Below are 19,348 nucleotides of genomic sequence, written 5' to 3' on the forward strand. Positions count from 1 at the left end.
AAATCTCTGTAAATGTTTATGAAAATTAATAAAATATAATTATAGAAAAAAAATGTCTGTCTGCAAATGATTACATGGAAAATCATTACGATTTGTAAACCTTTGCTGAAATAAAAATAATTGATTTTTTAAAATCAGCCATTGAAAACCCTATGGTGCACAGCTCTATTTTGACACTCAGGAGTTGGAGTCCATGGCTCCTGGTATTGGTCTCCATGGCTCCTGGTATTGGTAGGGGTATTGAACACTAAGTTGTAAATGAAAACATAGGAGCAGAGGAAGTTAGGCCTCAGTTAGCAGGGCTAATGGATACCCTGTAAGTTTGAGCTTGTGGAGAAAAAATGGAAAATTGGGAAATGCCCCCTCACACTTTAACTTATAAATAGAGCCTGTGGTTGAAGCACTCCCCTGGTTTCCACCCTAGAGAAATGAGGGAAGAAAGGTCATGTAAAGGCATGGATGCCATACTGTTCAGATTGGTTGAATGCCAAAGGAGCCTGGAATGGAAGTACATCCAGAGGTGCCCTCTCTGAGTTTCAGAGAGGCCACTGATGCAAGCTAACTGCCAGAAAGATATAGTTTTTGGATTAGCTGCAAAACTCCCTGTGGATTACACCACCAGGAGCTGTTAGAAAGCTAGAAATCCAAATTCAGGGTACCAGCAATAGGGGAGGGCCCTCTCTCTTTGTTGGTCCTGGAAGAAGGTCCTATTTTTCCTTCAGCATCTGTAGGCCCCGCATTCCTCAGAGACCTCCATGTCTGGCCATCCCCAGTACCAAGGAGCTTCCTCTTAGAGCAGACACCTGAGCCCAAAAGGACACACACCACTTCTAGCAAGTCTGTCTTGATGGAACTGAGGTATCCTCTCTTTCCTCTCCTTTTATCTCAAGTGAGATAAAGGATATTACAGGCTATATCCTAAAAAGACTTCCCTTACATGAATCAGGACCCTGATGGGAGTAAGGATTGCACCAGTCTACCCTTTAATCCTTTTACAACCATTTGCTTTATCAGATCTTGAGTGATAATTACATTGTTTCCATTCTATATCATTGTTGTGTGCTCTGAGTAGCCTGTGACTCATAGCGACCCCATGTACAAGCCTGCCCAGTCCTAAGCCAGTCTCAATGACTCTGACACAGCTACCCCCATTGCCCTAGTTACTGTATCAATCCATCTTATCCAGTGTCTTCCTTTCCTGCGCTGTCTCTCCACCTTTGGGAGCACGATGTCCCTCTCCAAGGATCTGTCCCCCCTGGCCACATGCCCAAAGTATGTGAGATGGAGCTTCAAAATCCTAGCCTCCAAGAAGAAACTTGGTTTTGCCTTCTCCAAGGCAGACTTAATTTGTTTTCTTCATGGTCCATGGTATGTTCAAGACTCTTCTCCAGCACCACAATTCAAAGGCGTCAATTCTTCTTCTGTCATCCTTAGTCATTGTCCAGTTCTCTGACACATAGCAAGTAATTGTAAAGACCGTGGCCTGGATCAGGTGCACCTTAGTCTCTGGACTGACATTGTTGTTTCTCAGTACTCTGGAGAGATCCCTGATAGCAGTTTTCCCCAGAGCAATTTATCTTTTTATTTCCCAGCTGCAGGTGCTAAGAGTGTAGACTGTGGAGCCAAGCAAGCTGTAACTGTCAACAACCTCAACCTCTTCTCCATCCATCATGGTGCTGCCAATCGGCCCAGTGGTGAAAATCTTTGTTTTCTTGATTTTGAGCTTCAATCCATGTTGAAGACTACCATCCTTGACTTTCTGTAGCAAGTGCTTCAGGTCCTCCTCAGTTTCAGCAAGCAAGGTTGTGTCATCTGTATAATGTAGGCTGTTACTCCAATCCTGATGGCACATTCCTCTTCATAAAGCCCAGTCTCCCAAATGATCTATTCTGCATACAGACTGAAAGAACATGGAGATAAGAAAGAACTCCCTTCCTGATTTTCTTTATCATTACATATGTGTATTTTGTTGTTGTTGTTGTTATTATTATTATTATTAAGTACTATCAAATTGGAATCAACCCTTAGCTGACCCTTCAAGCAGGTTTTCAAGACAGTAAATCACGTGAGAGAAGATTGTCCACCTTAGTCCCTAGGATTTTGTCTCTTGAATTTGAACCATGTGCCTTTGGGTTGGAAGTGCTAAGTATCACTTAGTGTATTAACCACTAAGCCACCACTGCTCCTTACATGTATTTTGGAGACACAATCCAATCTATGACACCATGTCTGTACCTTGTAGCATTATTTCTACATGACGGCACCACTCATTCTTGTTGAATTTATTATCTGTGTTCTCCTTTTTCATTTTAGCTCTTTTTATAATTTGGCAAGATTTGACTCATTAATTTTCCTGGAACAATCTCTCCATCAATATTTCAGGGATTGGCCAACTCTACGTTCTATGATCCCTCACTATTTCAAATTACCTGATATTTAGTGATTTCCCCTCTTTCTCAAGGCAGACTAGTTCCTCATTTCATATCCCAGTAAATCTTTGAAGAAACTAATTTGTAAAAGCATCCTCTCAATTTATCTGTGTGGTGACCAATTATATTTGCCCTTCCCTATGCATTCTTGAGCACACAATCCAGGCTAACTCCAGTCAGCAGCCCTTAGTCCTGATAATCCACAGTTGTTGTTCACCATTAATTTAATTTCTAAAGATATTAAATTAAAAGATATTTTCAATCTGTATGCAGAACAGATCATCCGAGATGCTGGGCTATACAAAGAGGAATGTGACATCAGGATTGGTGGAAGAATCATCAACAACCTGCGTTATGCAGATGACACAACCCTGCTTGCTGAAACTGAGGAGGACCGGAAGCGCTTGCTGCAGAAGATCAAGGACTGCAGCCTTCTATATGGACTGAAGCTCAAGATCAAGAAAACAAAGATTCTAACCACTGGGCCAATTGGCAGCATCAGTATGGATGGTGAAGAGATTGGCTCCACAGTCAACACTCTTGGTAACAGCAGCCAGGAAATCAAGAGATGAATTGCATTGGGAAAGTCGGCTGTGAGGGACCTCTCAAAAGTACTGAAGAGCAATGATGTCAGACTGGAGACTAAGGTGCACCTGATCCAGGTGATAGTCTTTGCAATTACATGCTATACATCAGAGAGTTGGACAGTGAATAGGGTTGATAGAAGGAGAATTGATGCCTTTGAGCTGTGGTGCTGGAGAAGAGTGTTAAATATACCATGGACTGCTAGGAGAACAAACGTTCATCCTTGAGAGGGTGAAGCCGGGCTGCTCCTTGGAGGCAAGGTGAAGTGTTGTCTGACACACTTTGGGCATGTTGCAAGGAGGGACTGGTCCTTGGAGAGGGACATCATGTTTGGCAGAGTGGAGGGGCAGTGAAGGAGAGGAAGACCTTCAATGAGATGGATCGATTCTGTGACTGGAGAAGTGGGGAAAAGTGTGTTTGAGATGGCTAGGTTGGCACAGGGTAGAAGAGCATATAGACCTCTTGTACATAGGGTCACTATGAGTCGCAAGCAACTCGATGGCATATAACAACAACAACAAAGATAAATAGGAGATGTAAGCTTGACTTTAATGAATATTTCATTCAGTGAAAGTTTTTTATGCTCCCTTACAAGCATAAAAAAATACACTGAGTTCTGGATTTTTCCAAGCTCTTAAAAAAAAAAAATCTCTCTTCATACATGTACACATGCATGCTGTTATCCTTTAACCTTCATTAGGCACGAGTGAATGATTTCTAAAGCTCATCAGATACCTCTGACATGATGGAAACCACAGCATAACATATCCAGAAGTCTTCCTCTTGGTCTGGTGTAGAGCGCTGAGCCTATTTATAAAAAACCTCTCCTCTAATTGAGTGTAATCACAAAACTAAGTGACACTTAAAATCTACCCAACAGTCATTTCAAAAATGTGTTTGGACAGTAGGTAACCAAGTGGTTCTTAACTGAGATTTACTTGCTCCCCTCAGGAGACATTTTCCATGTGTGGAGACAGTTTTGGTTGTCACAACTTGTGAAAGAATGCACACTAGCATCTAATGCATAGAGGAAAGAGATGCAGCTGAACAAAGGCATGGGACCACCTCCATTACAAAGAATGATCTGGCCTAAAGTCTCAACAGGGCTGAGATTTAGAAATTGTCTAAAACTCCATCAACAGCACAAATGATAGCCCAAATTATAAAAAAAAAAAATAAACTCTCCTAACACATACCATTTCAGCCTGCAGATAACTTTGGCACAATTGAAGTTCCTTTTCGTAAGTCATTCATTCTAAAAATAAAAGCACAATAGTTTTTGTTGTTGTTGTTAGGTGCTGTCAAGTTGAGTATAACTCATAGTGATCCTATAAACAGCAGATCTGGACCCCACTCTATGCTGTGTCGTCCTCACACTTCCTGACACACTAGAGCAGTAACCATGTTATTTCAACTGGTTCAACTGATCTTTCTCTCCTTCGCTGACCTTCTACCCTTCCAAGTATTATTTCTCTCTCCAAGGAATAGCCCCTCCTATCAACATGCCCAAAGTATGTGAGACAAAACACAGTTACTCTCAGGTTATAATGATAAATCAGACTAAAACCTTAAGTAATTCACAAAATTGGTAATTCTTGGAATGTTCTTAAAATTCTTCAGTTTCTATAACAAACCAAATTTCCTCTTATAATTTAATTTCCTGTCTTCAGACTTTTTAATTTCTAATATTTGGCATCATCTGATTGCACTGCCATCATGATTTTGTTTTCCTGTGAAAGGATATGAGATACCAACCATATCTGGTAACAAAACGAAAGAAATTAGGGCAGAGTTGCTATATGAGTTATGGTCCTCTCAATGGCACCTAACAACCACAGCAGCAGCAACATTGTTCTGACATATGGCACAGCATAAAACTGCACCTCCAGATGAGATTCAAATCAGAATAATCATGGAGAGGCTATACTGCAAAGTTCTCATGTCTTGTAAGTTCTCGTACTGACAGTTACTACTTATTCTCATCAACCTCATTTCCAAACTGAGTCACCATTTGAATAAATGGCATTCCTCATAACTCAGGCCTAGCTTTCTAAACTCAGTCTAATCATCCTTTTTTTCCTTGGCTTCATGCCACCATAGAATGTTGGCTCACCCCAAAATCAATCCTCTCAGCTACTCTCCTATTTTCATCTAGTAAATTTAGAATATTATCAAGAACCCTTCTAACCCTTCTCTGGGATGATGTCCAGGATCCACTTTGCCTAAACAAGTCATTGATTTTAATGGAACAAATGAAAGAGCCAATCTGTACTGCATGGCACTCTGTCAAAGATGGGAAAATGCTAGTTCTCCAAGATTCCAATCCTGATTATAATAACAACTCTACAATCAAAAGGGTCTTTCAAAAAAGAAATTAGATCATGTCATTCTCGAGTTAAACATCTTCCATTACTGAGAAGATAAATTCACAAATCCACTACACATCGTATAAGGATATATATCTCCTAATCCTTGACTTTCTCAACAGTCATTTTTTATTGGTTTTCATTCAATTATTCATATACATTTTTCCTAAAACATTAATTACAATTTATCAATGCCATTTATTACAACATCTCTTTAAATTCTCACTGTACCCTCCCTTTCCCTTTATCCTCCCCATCCATCCACTAATTAAGGCTCCTTCTCCCCTCCCATCCCTGTCAGCCCTCCACAACTGTTTCTATGCATAAGCCTTTCCTCAGCTCTCCCCCCATTCAATCAGTTGTGCATGTCCTGTTTCACATTGTTAATTACAACAGGCATAATGTCTGATCATCTATTCATTTCACATTAACCTTTCTTTCACCTATTCCAATAAAGAGTTCATTATCTATCCATTTCTCTACAATCTTAAAGCACACTCTCTTTACTGTATTCTATTTTCTTCTCCTTCATTATCTTTGATACACTTCCTTCTTCCTGGAAAGCTCATCCTTCCCACACTTGCTCCATTTTTTGCTTATCTAATCCATTTAATCCTTTAGATCTTTATTTCAATTCAGATACTTAAAGTGAACTTTGCTTTTATACCCCAAAGCTGCAAAATATTCCTTTTGCTAAAATGAATGACATGGGCATATAAGAAAGAGTATGGAGGTAGCACTGTTGGTGCCATTGAATTGAAGCTCACTCATAATGGTCTCAAGTGACAGAGATGAACTGTCCCATGGGATGTCCTTGGCTGAAATCTTTATAGAAGCAGATCACAGGTCTTTCCCGCATAGAGCTGCTTGATGGGTTTACAGTACCAACCTTTCTATTAGCAGCCAAGCACTTAACTCCAGGGATCCATATGGATGTAGAGAGAAGATGAGGAATTGGAATCAATAAAGCAATCACTACATTCTTCTTCCATGTGTATGCATGCAGTGTTTATGTTACAGTGTTCACTTGGACACAGCCAACCAATATATATGACTGAATATAGAGTCAAATGGTTGTCTCTTTCAGGTTCCTTGTCTAGACATCTTCTCTATTTGATGCCCATCACACCCCACAGCACAATCTTGGAAGGCTCCTTCCTCTTTTAAAACCCTTGTTATTGTGTGCCTTCGAGCTGACCTTCCAGTGGGTTTTCAGAAGCAGTAAATTACACAGGATGAAACTGTACATCATGTCTTGTAAACCCTTGTTGTTGCTGTTGTTGTTGTTGTTATGTGCCATCGAGTCGCCTGTGACCCATAGCAGCCTTATGTACAGCAGCTCTGAACCCTGACGTGTCCTGAACCAATCTTACTAATTCCAACACAAAACCCCTCATTGTACCAGTTACAGTATCAATCCATCTCATCTGGGGTCTTCCTCTACTGCACTGTCCCTCCACCCATCCAAGCATGATGTCCAAGAACTAGTCTCTCCTAGCCATGTTCCCAGAGTATGTGAGATGTAGCTTCAAAATCCTAGCCTCCAAGGAGAAACCTGGTTTCAACCTGTCCAAGACAAACCTATTTGTTTTCTTGGCAGTCCATTCAGCACCACAATTCAAAGGCATCAATTCCTCTTCTGCCACCTTTAGTCACTGTCAAACTCTCTGATGCATAGGCAGTAATGGTGAAGATCATGACCTGGATTAGGTGCACCTTAGTCTCTAGAGTGACATCGTTGCTTTTCGGTACTCTGGAGAGGTCCCTGAAAACAGATTTTCCCAATGCAATTTGTCTTTTGATTTCCTGACTGGTGGCTAAGTGTGTTGATTGTGGAGCCGAGCAAGCTGTATTTGTTAACAACCTCAATCTCTTCTCCATCTATCATGATGCTACCAATTGGCCCAGTGGTGAGAATCTTTGTCTTCTTGATGTTGATCTATATTGAAGACTACAGTCCTTGACTTTCTGCAGCAAGCACTTCAGGAATTCTTCAGTTTCAACAAGCAAGGTTGTGCCATCTGGATAACGTAGGTTGTTGATGAGTCTTCCTCCAATTCTGACATCACATTTCTCCTCATAGAACCCTGCTTCCCAAATGATCTGTTCTGCAGTATAGATTAAAAAGGTATGGAGACAGGATGCATCCCTGACACACTCCTTTCCTGATTTTGAACCATGCAATGTTTCCCTGCTCTGTTTTGAGGAGCTTCCTGGTCCAAGTAGAAGTTTCACACAAGCACAATCAAGTATTTTGGGATTCCCATTTTCTTCAAGATTAACCACAATTTGTTGTGATCCACACAGTCAAATGCCTTTGCATAGTCAATGAAACACAGACAGACATTCCTCCGGTACTCTTTGCTTTCTGCCAAAATTCATCCAACATTGCCAATAATGTCTCTATGACCACGACCTCTTCTAAACTCAGCATGTATTTCTTGTAGTTCAGCAGAATTTTGATAGTGATATTGTTCGATAATTTCCACACTGTCAGGTCACCTTTTTTCTTTTTTGAATGGGAATAAATATTAATTTCTTCCAGTCAGTTGCCCAAGTACTTGTCCTCGAGATTTCTTGGCACGACTTGGTGATCACATCCAGGGCAGCATCTGTTTGTTGAAATAAGTCAAATGGTATTCCATCAATTCCTGGGGCCTTATGTTTTGCCAAGTCCTTCAGAGCAGGCTGAATTTCCTCCTTCATCACCATTGCCTCTTGATCATATGTTGATTCTTGAAATTCTTCTGTGTCAGCCAATTCTTGTTGGTACAGTGACTCGGTATGCTCCTTCCATGTTCTCTTAATGCTTCCTGAATCATTCAATATTCTGCCCATAGCATCCTTAAGCATTGTAATTCTGCCCACAGAATCATCCTTAAGCATTGAAAAAGCTTAGCAACTCATGATTTCTCTGACTTTCCTCTAAAAGTCAATCTAATTGACCAGAAACTGGGAGCAGGACATAGAGCCTGCCTGAGAAAATGGAAAAAGTACTCTGTTGGTGCTAGTCATGATTCTAAACCAAGATAAACAAAACTTCCAAAATACCTATGGCTACTCCAAAACAAAGTCAACTCTGCTTTACAGCAACCCCATGTGGTGTCAGGGAAGAGCTGGGCTCTGTAGGATTTTCAATGGCTGATTCTGAGGGGAGTTGATCCTCAGGGCTTTCTTCTAAGGTCCCTGTGGGTGGACTAGAAAATTCAACCTTTCTGGTTAGCAGCCAAAAGTGTTGAGCATTTGTGCCACTCAGACATTCCAGTGCCCATTACAGCCCTACTTTAATCCTCCCGCTTCTAGATAAATCTTATTAAGATAACTCATCACCAAATTGCTCCTGCTCCTTGCTTACAAGACGAACTGGAAAAGACCTTAAGCCTTTGAAGATTTAGCACAAGCCTGAGTGCTCTACTGTTTTCAGGAAATGAAGAAGACTTGAATCACTTACTTATGAAGCTCAAAGACTGCAACCTTCAGTATGGATTGCATCTCAACATAGAGAAAGCAATCCTCACATTTAGATCCATAAGTAGCATCATGATACATGGAAGAAGAATGAAGTTGTCAAGGATTTAAATTTACTTGGTTCCAAAATCAACACCTATTCGTAAAGAAAATCAAACAACATTTTGCATTGGGAAAATCTAGCATCAAGGACTTCTTTAAAGTACTAAGGAACAAGAATGGCACTTTAAAGAATAAGGTGTACAAACAGAAGGATAACCAGTAAGATCTGTATGGATATCCAAAGAGGGAAGGGGAGGGAGCAGGAGCGATGAGGGTACGGGGGTGGGGAGGGGAAATCATGGGGTCGCAGAGTTTAGGGGGTGGAGGGAGGGGTGGAAAAAATGTACATGAATGAAATACAAGGTGAACAAATTATTGTATGCAAACCAATAAATTTAAAAGGAAAAAATAATAAGGTATGCCTGAGCCAAGCCATAGTATTTTCAGTGGCTTCACTTGCATATGAAAGTTGGACAATGTATAAGGAAGACCAAAGAAGAACTGATTCTCTTTTAAGTAGTGAAGCTAGCAAAGAATATTGACTATAGCACAGACTACTAAAAGAACAAACAAATCTATCTCGAAAGAAGTGCATCCAGGATGCTCCTTAGATGCAAGGATGGTGAGACTTCATTGCACATACATTGGGCATGTTATCAGAAGGTGCTTAGAGAAGGATATCATGTTTGGAAAAGCAGAGGATCTGTAAAAGAGAAGACTTTCAATTAAATCGATTGATAGTGGCACAGCAGCTAGCATGAGGCTGGCACAGGATTAGGCAAGATTTCCACCTTTTGAACACAAGGTCACTATGAGTTAGAATTTGGCTTGATGACACCTAACAACAGATACTCTAGGGGGACCCTTCAGCTCTGTCTTACCAAGACATCTGTGGTTCTTCAGAAATGTTATGTCTTTGTCACAAGCCAAGAGATAAGTGATACAGGTGTGTTTCTAAAGGTTCTTGATCAGTGGTTTTCAGTTCCCACCTTCTGGTAACTCATCCCTGATCAGAGAGTGAAGTGCTCTGACATAGGGCTATACTGACACTGCTGAGTTTCAAGCAGAGGTTAGTAGTGGAAAGGAGATTTACACAGCATCACTGATTGAATTTGGGACTTGCCTAAACTAGGTAATGTGCTAGTACTATAGCACTTCAAGACACAGTTGCTGATCCATTACTAAGTTCCTCTTCTGTAAGTTTTAATCCAGTCATCAGTAATCTATCTGAGTTGACTGGATTAGTACCTAGTCTTCCACTGAATCCGTGCTCAGACTTCCAATGAGATACAGTGTGTTTCCACAGGATAAAATGTGGTTTCCTCACATTAGCTCTGTATCAGACCCAAATCTGCACAGAGAAGCAAAAACATTTCTTTCAGGGGACAGTCACTCTTTCTGTAGGGTTAGTGTGGCCTTAAATGAATAATTCCTTTTATAAGGACCAACACAAAATGGCTCCTGTGATGTCTCACATGTCTGACTTTTCAAACTGCTATATTTGTCCGTCATCTCAGCTGCTCCTTCACCTCAGTACTTACCCTGTCTTTGGTTTCATAACCTGCTGCACCAGCTCACAGAAACAATGGGCCACACTTACAGTTTAGTGGTTCATTAGGGAAGTAACAAAGGACAAATCAGGATCAAGAACGACTCAGGAGTAATAGGAATGACAATTCTTTGATCAGGATGGCTTCTTATGACCCTCTGCTACCAGACCCTGCTGGAGGCCTTCTACAGCTCTTAGATGCATGGGCTGGCAAGCCCTGTCACAGCTGTCTGATTCCTGCCATCTCACACATCTGGCACCCTGGCTACTGCTGCAATGCTATCTCTCAGCTGCCTTCCATGTTAAGAGTTCCCTTTTCTGGTTCTTCCCCACTCTCCCACTTCATACATACCTCAAGGCCAAGATGACAAAACTGACCAATCCTCTATGTTAGAGTTTCATCCACACTCCTCATGCATTAGCCTCAACTTGTGCAGTCCTCTTGGAGGTCCATGCACACCTTGTTTTCATAACCTCACCCAATCATTGTAAAGAAAATGGTTAGAACGGCTAAACTAAGTATCATTTGCTTAATAATTCATTGCATAGCAAGCTATCCCAAGGCTCTTCTAGCTAGACCTCTTCAGGCTTAAAGGATTAATTTCTCCCTCCACTTTGTGCAAAACAGTCATAGCAATTAGTCTTTCAACAGGACTAAGATACCTCAAGATGAGGTTACTCAGGTATCTATCAGCCATTCTGGGCTGCTACAAGTATTCATCTGATTTGTTCAGGTTCTCAAAAATTCATCTCAACCTCACCGTCTCTAGTCTCTGGGAAAATTTACCTGAGACAAGATTGTTCCCTTGCTCTGAGTTTCTCTCAAGGATTCTCCCTTTGCATAAGCAAAGTTTTCCACCTTGAGAATGGACATCAGATTCCACCTATCTATAGTCCAGATTGCTGGCAGCAAGACACTAGTCCAGCTAATGTAGCACTCACAGGCTATTCCCATTTGTATAGAGTAGGGTGACATAGCTACAACACATGCAGACTATCTTGACCACTAGGTAATATGAAAGTATTCACTATGAACCCTAATTTTGTCATATCAGGGAAAGATCCCGTCAGGCCTTTGGGAATTCTGTAGTACAGATTCAGGGGATATAATTGTAGTCTCTTTCTCAAGGATCACTCCTGCTTCTGACACTTGTAGATGCATCCCTGGTTCTAGGACGACAGTATCAGGCAGGAAAAAAAGTAATTTTAGGTGATACAGGGAAGAACTGTACAGTGGCAGCAACACTCTCTGCCACTCACTCTTTCTCAGACACACCTTTTGTTCCCCACATAGTATAGGACTCTGTCCAGTGATTATCCTCCTTCATTGCATAGTCCAAATCACTCATTGTGAGGGAATCTCAAAGACTGTAGCTAGAAGGACAAAGCAAATAATGCACTGTAGCACAGGCCTGAATTCCTGTTTCATTTACCTTTTTTTCCCCGCAGTGTGTATTTTATACTTTTTTTATACAACATGGCTTTCGTTTGCCACCACTTAAGAGTGGAAATAAACAGTAAATTCTCACTTCGACCAATTTTCCAGATGCCATCAAAATTGCCCAGTTATCATATTACTAGAAGATGTATGCACACAGCTGCAAAAGTATTCATGAATCATAATGTAACCAGTAATTGGCATATTTTCCGGAAATAGCTTATTTGGGGAGGGGAAATCGATATGTATTCAGTATCAGCCTTAATACTTTATCAGATAAGAAGTGTTAAATTCTACTGAAATATTTCCCCAGGTCAAAACCAATATTTGCTCTTAACAACCAGCGTTTTCAGCATATTCCAAATACTGCAATTCTAGAAATTAAGACTTCGGCTTTTTTCTCAATTGAGAAAGGGGAGCAGTGAATAATCTACGACTGTTGATTAAATTTTATGAGTGTTACCTTAGCAGTCTGAGCTCTGGTTTTCTCACTGGACTTTTCTTTCTTCCTTTCTTAATTAAGAAGTCAAGTCTCTAGTGTAATCTCCATCATGGTAGCTTGCAAACTCTTCTCTCTCTGACGACATGGCCTATTTTCGTCAGCGCTGCCGTCCGGCAGGGCAGGCAGGGCCCGGCCCGTCAAGACTGGCGTCCGGCAGGGCAGGCCCGTGCCGTTCCGTCCAGGGAGCCGTTCCGTCCAGGGAGCCGTTCCGTCCAGGGAGCCGTTCCGTCCAGGGAGCCGTTCCGTCCAGGGAGCCGTTCCGTCCAGGCAGCCGTTCCGTCCACCACATGGCCTGTTTTCCCCCATGCTCTTCAAGGTGGCTGTGAGACTCACTTTGACCAATGAAATATGAAAAGGATCATGCTTTACTCTTGCTTCCAGGAGGAAGCATTCAAAATGCCCCTGTGAGACCCTGAGAGATATTTCATTGCCACCATGGCAGCCAGTCAGGCTGGATGGTGAAGGCTGTCAGCCTGGGTTCTAAGGTAAGGAGATGCGGAGCAGTGTACTACCAGCCAACTCCTAACGACTGTAATACAGTGTGAAAAAGGAATAAGCACTGCTGTGCAGGCCATCAGGATTTTTAAGGGCTGTTTGTGATCACAAGGAGTCTCAGCAGGACAGCAAGTTGCCTATTGGGTTGCTATCCACAAAGTTGGCAGTTCACGTCTTCCAGCAGCTCTGTGGGGAAAAGATGGGCAGCCTTCTCCTGTAAAGATGGAAACTCCTTGGAAACTGACAGAGGGTCTCCGCAAGACAGAATGGAATCAATAGCAGTGAGTTTGGTTTTTGGTGTTTCTTTCGTTCTGCCCCCCCCCTTTTCTGGTGTATAACATTACCTACATATAACCTATCCCATAACAAATGTGTGCACGTAGTAAAAATAGAACTAAGCATTTACCATTTCAACATTATTTTTTAAACAGGTACAAATTCAGTGGAATTATGCTCATTGTTTTGTGCAACCACCATAACAAAAATAAGCATTTTTATTGTGTAAAAACCTTTTTCAAACAGTAGGAAAATGTGAAGTGCAGCAGAGCCCAGCAGTAGCCACTAGCTTTTCATACCTGTTTACATTGAAAATAAAGTAAAAATAAAGACCAGAGCCTCAGTCACATGAGCCACATTGCTAGTACTTTATTTTTTTATTATTAAATTTTATTAGTGTTAATGAACATTTACAGAGATTTTGGGTTTTCATTCATTCATTGTTGCACTGTTTTCTCCACCCTCCTCCCCAGTTCGTTCTTCTTTCCCCCCATGTCTATTTTAATTGTCCAATTGCCACAGTGCTTGTCAAAGCCAGTTCTGATTAATCTCCTTTGTCAGTGTGTCCCTTGCCATTCCCTATCACTCCTCCCTGAGAGAGACTTCACCCTGATTCATAAGGAAAAGGGGATGGCGTATTCTCTTAGTTACTTCCTGCTGAAAAGGGACGCTGTGGGTTTCAGGGTGAAGATCTTCTCTCACTACTCTAAAGGGCCCCCCTGGCAGTAGGAAACACATAGACTATTGGAGATTGATTTTGGAATTTAGATGCACTGTTATCAATTGTGCTTAGCCGTACATGTTCATATCCTTGAAGATGTATCATGGAAGTGTTGCAGCCTAGACGATACAAATTTAACTAACAAGTTAAAAGTACATGAGTCAAAAATTAAAAAGTAATAATATTCCAAGTAGAGGCTCTAATAGTGGCACAAATCAAGTTACAGAGGGAAGGTGGTTCCATCGACATTGCTAGTACTTTAGAGCTACTAGTGTCACTGCTCAAAACCAGCCACCAACCCCTCCCTGAAGGTTAGCAGTCCTTTCAAATTGTTGTGCATCACTCTAGTTCTTTGCCTTGATCTCACTACTTTTATATCATAAACAGGAATATATCTACACAGTAAAACTTGCAAAAGGTGGAAATCTGTCAGAAAGGGGAAGAGCAAAGATCTTCTGTTGCAAACCAAATGCAGAAAGAAAGCAGGGACATGGGGAAATGAGTTATAAAAAAAAGGGAAGGCTAAGGCAGAGGTCCTCTCATAGCATGGCACTGTGAAAGGCCCCTTTCTTAGTTTCCTTATGTTTTTTATTTAGTTTCAGCCAATCATCCTAAAATAGTTCAATCTCCGGAGACTATATTTTTCCTTAAACTTAAGTGCTGCCAACCTAACAATGGGTAAGCTTAATCTTTAAACTAAGACTAAAGCTCAGACACGGCGTCCCCTCGGGTAGGAGGCTGGGTAGAAATCTCTGTTTGCAGAGGGCATCCAGTATCTCTTCCGGGGGCATGGGCAGAATTCTGTGTTTGCAGACGGTGCTCAGTCCTTGTCCGGACCCTGACCTCAGGTTTGGCCCTGCTGTCACTCTGCTGGGGGAACCACAATCTTCCACTAAAACAAGAGAAAAGAGTTCTAGTGGCTTAAAATGGTAAGGGGTTGTGCTGCCAACCCAAAGTAATATAGTTTGAACCCACAAGCAGATCCACCGGAAAAAGACAGACAGTCTTCTCCTGTACAGTTTACTGCCTCTAAAATCCCACGGGAGAGTCAGCTATGGATCAGTTTTGACTCAATGGTACAAAACAACAAAAAAACAAGAGCTAGAAAAATTACTAAACCTGCACCCTGTTGTATTTAGATGGGAAAATAGAGAGGCCAGAAAAACAAAGTAGTCTCCTGGAGATTTCACTGTATATATTGCTTAGTGGAGGCGCTCTGGTGGTAAGGAGTTGTGCTGCCAACCCAAAGACACTTATTTTGAATCCACCAACTGCTCTGAAGAAGAAATATGGGCTGTCTCCTCTATGCAATTTAAAACCTCTGAAAATCTGCTGTAGGGTCAGTTAGGAGCTGTCTCCAACTCGATGGCACATAACAACAATTGATTGGTGACTTGTCTTTTTTTTTCTACTAACAAAATATCCTACAGAACAGTCTGTGATGGTAAAAATAAGAAGTTTTGGTTGAGTTAGTTCTGACTCATAGCAATGCCATGTATGTTAGAGTAGACTTGTGCTCCAAGAAATGAACCTCTTTAAAGTGTTAAAGAGTCCACGTATTTTCAGTTGTTTCCTGAGCATGTGAAAACTGGACAATGAATAAGTTAAGACTGAAGAATTGATGCTTTTGAAATTTCACTGTTGGCGAAGGATATTGAAAATCCATCCCATGGACTGCCAAAAAAAGACCCAAACAGAGCTGCCTCGGAGGAAGTGCAACCGGGGTGCTCTCTGGAGGCAAGGATAGTAGAACTTCATCTCACATATTTTAAGCATATTTTCAAGAGGAACCAGTCCTTGGAAAAACACATCATGTTGGTAAAATTCAGTGAAAGAGGGGAAGACTTTTAAGGAAATTGATTGACACAGTGGCTGCAACAACGAGCTTGAGCAAGGCAGAGATCATGAGGACTGCACAACATAGGGTAAGGTTTCGATCTGTTGCTTATGGAGTCAAGTCATGGTTGATGTCATGACCCCTAACTAACAAACCAACTAATTTTTTTGTTGTTGTTACATCCCCAGGCCATTTTTATCAGTCAACTGTTTGTGGACTCGAACCTCCAATCTTTTCATAGCAACTCTATTGTATTAACCACCCAAGGAATTAAAATGCATTTGGTGTTGGAGGTGGTAGCCATTGAGTTAGTTCTAATTCATATCAATCCCTTTAATTCCTCTTTCAAAGCTTTTAGGGAATTTTTCATCATTTATTTAACCGCTTTTCTTCTGCTGGACTCATGGTTTCTGGAAGTAACCACTCTTAGCCCATTAGTATAGATCCTTTTAGTTCTTTGTTCCTTTTTTATTCTTTAATGTAATATTGAGATATAATATTTACATTTGTGTTTTATGACCTTTTCCATTTAATTAATAATAGTATTTGGAGATTATTTCTCTTTGCTTATCTCTTCTTCTAAATTATTTTTATTCTATCATCATTTCTATTTTATCTTTAGCTCGTCAATTCCTAAAAGTTATTCTTTAGTAAATAACTACCTTAAATATGAACTCTGGTAGTCTAGTAAGAGAAGAATTGTGCTACCAACCTAAAGGCAGGTAGGGTGAATCCACCCACTGCTTCTCAGGAAGAAGATGGGCGGTCTCCTTCTGTGTGATTTATAGCCTCTAGAAAACCTGTTAGAGAGTCAAAAAGTCAGTCCTTACTCAGTGGTGCATAGCAACAACCTAAGCATGTAAAGAGGTAAAAATAAGAAACTAAATAGTAGGGGGGGGGTCCCTATATAAATAGGAAATTGATGGGATTTTTTTCTTTTTTATTATTATTAATTTTAATGAAAATTTAGAGATTTTGGATTACCATTCATTCTTTGTTGCACTTTTCTCCCTATCAACCCCTCCCCTCCAGTTCGCTCTTCTCTTTGAAAAGTAAAAGAAAAATTCTCTCATTGTTATACAGTCCCTCCCCCCAAGTCCACTCCATTATGCAGCCTTCGTTCTAGATTCATGTCATGACAACAATACCTAATCATATATACCTTTTAAACAGTTCCTCTCTCATCTGTTTCATTACCGTATGCATAATTTATCCCATCTTTCTCAGTCTCCGCCCCCAACCCTGATGTCAGTCCCGTTTGACAACAGTGGCACTATGCATCTTTTATGACTGAGTTGTTTCACTCAGCATAATGTCCTCCAGGGTCTCCCATTTTCTATAATATTTTGTAAGTTCCTTGTTTTTCAATGCAGCGTAGTATTCCATAGTGTGAATATACCACAGCTTCTTTATCAATTTGTTTATTGATGGGCATTTGGGTTGTTTCCAACTCTTTGCTATTGTGAACAAAGCAGTGATAAACATGGGTTCAGTGCAGCTTCTTGCCACTAGCTCCCCTCTGATGTAATTTCTATCACCAGTCACGTTTCCCAGGTAAATATCTTTGTTTGTTTCCAACTTTCATATTCACATTACCAGTCATTATAAATGCATTTTTATTTCATATTTGATCAGTTTCAAACTGCAGAAGTTGTAATCTTTCTCCCTAAAAAATTATAACCTTGGGCGGTGGGCAGCGGGCAGGGACCCCGGGGCCGCGGGCTGTCGGGCACTTCGAAGGCCATGGCCATAGCTCCGTGCCCGCGGCCCTGCCGGGACCCCGCGGGCTGTGAGACCGAGGCCGGCGGGGAGGCGCGGGGGAGCCGCAAGGGCCACAAGCCCTGGTGGAGAAGAAGTGGCCCAGGCGCATGAACGAGAGCCTGCGGGAGCTGCGCGTGCTGCCTGGCCAGCGCCAAAGTGCAGGCCAAGGTGGAGAATGCCGAGGTGCTGGAGCTGACTGTGCAGCACCACCGAGCGCGCGGGCGTGAGCAGCTGCAGGCAGAGGCCAGCAAGCGCTTCTCCGCGGGCTACATCCAGTGCATGCATGAGGTGCACACCTTCGTGTCCACGTGCCAGGCCATCAATGCCACTGTGGCCGCCGAGCTCATCAGCCACCTGCTGGAATCCATGCCGTTGCGCGAGGGTGGCAGCTTCTCGGACCTGCTAGGGGGCGCCCTGTTGGGGCCCAGAGGCCCTGGTTGGAGCCGCGGATCAGTGGGAGGAACCTCGAGTTTCCGAGCTGCCCAGTCCCTCTGGACCCAGGGATGACCTGTGCTCCAAGCCGGAGGAGGCTCCCGATGCTGAACTGAGCCGTCGGCCGCCAACAGAGGGACCAGACTTGGTGCCCCGCCAACCCTGGGCAGCATGACTGCGGCCAGCCTTGTCCACAGCGTCTGGAGACCGTGGTGACCGCTGCCTGCCCCAGGAGGCATGGACCTTCTCACGTCCACTCCCTCCTCCCCTGGAATCGTCTCTCACTTATCCTGCCACCACCCTGGCCAGCCTCTGCCCCCATTCCTCCAGAGGCACAGATATGAACCTCCAGGACTTGCTGGGTGCACAGAGGGAGCTGCAGGCAGGAGAAAGCCTGTACAACTACCAGGGCTCTGGCCTCACCTGTCCTGGCCTCTGGTCTCACCTTGTCCATCTTCTGGCCTCACCTGTCCCGTCTCTGGCCTCACCTATTCTGGCCTCTGTTCTCACCTGTCCATCTTCTGGCCTCACCTGTCCTGACTCTGCTGGTTTTTGAAATACTATTGAGTTAAGCTTCCAGTATGGTTAACAACACTGAAGCCTCCACAGTACAGCGAACTATATCAGGTACACGTTCTAAATCTAGGTCTTTAATATGGTAAAATAGGGAGCTCTGAGGGCCTAGTCTAGGCTGAGGAGTTCCACTGCCAACAGCATGGCAAGTTATTCAAATCCAACAGCTACTCTGCAGGAGAAAGATGGGCACTCTTCTCTCATGTGGTTTATAGCCTTAGAAAACCTGCTGGAGGGTCCACTATGTTGCTATATTGAGTAAGAAACTATTCTTACTCAATGGCAATGAGTTTGAGGAGTGTTCTTTTTTAAAATTTTATTTTAATAATTTTAATGAACATTTAGAGATATTTTGGATTTCCATTCATTCACTGTTGCACTTTTCACCTGCCCAGCCCTTCCCCACCACCCCCTCCCAGTTTCATTCTCTCTTTGAAAAAGAAAAATTCGTTCTTTGGTATACACCCACCCCGCACCCGTCCCACCGCCCCAGGTACACTCCACTATGCATCCTTAATTCTGGACTCTTGTGAGAACTATAATACCCCATTATATATAGCTTTTATGTTATTCTCTACCTCATTTGTTTCAAAGCAGTATTTATCAAGTTTTTTCCTCAGTTTTAAGAGGGTTTTTTTAACATCAACTTAGTTCATGTTTACATTAACTTTTTTTTTTTACATTATTCTAAATCTTTACTCAAGTTCCATCATTGGCCATTATTACACGAGAAAATTAGCTTTCTATAAATCAGCTTTCTGTGTACAAACCACCATTACTGAAATAAAAAAATCAGAAGCAAATACCATGCAAAGAACTTTATTAAACTTGGTTTCAAATTTTATTCCCAGGCTTCTTCAGCTTATTTAGCTGC

At 42.0% G+C, this 19,348-nt stretch overlaps 2 pseudogenes; both read left to right on the plus strand.

Moving 5' to 3' along the window:
- The first annotated feature begins 17,451 nt into the window (after positions 1-17,451).
- On the plus strand, positions 17,452-18,117 carry LOC102854307 (annotated as a pseudogene).
- A 124-nt stretch (positions 18,118-18,241) lies between these two features.
- LOC102854714 overlaps positions 18,242-19,348 on the plus strand; it is an 11,773-nt pseudogene continuing 10,666 nt past the window's right edge.

This window comes from Elephantulus edwardii, unplaced genomic scaffold (genome assembly GCF_000299155.1).
Source record: "Elephantulus edwardii isolate Elephantulus edwardi_28Jun2011 unplaced genomic scaffold, EleEdw1.0 scaffold00115, whole genome shotgun sequence".
Lineage (NCBI taxonomy): Eukaryota > Metazoa > Chordata > Mammalia > Macroscelidea > Macroscelididae > Elephantulus > Elephantulus edwardii.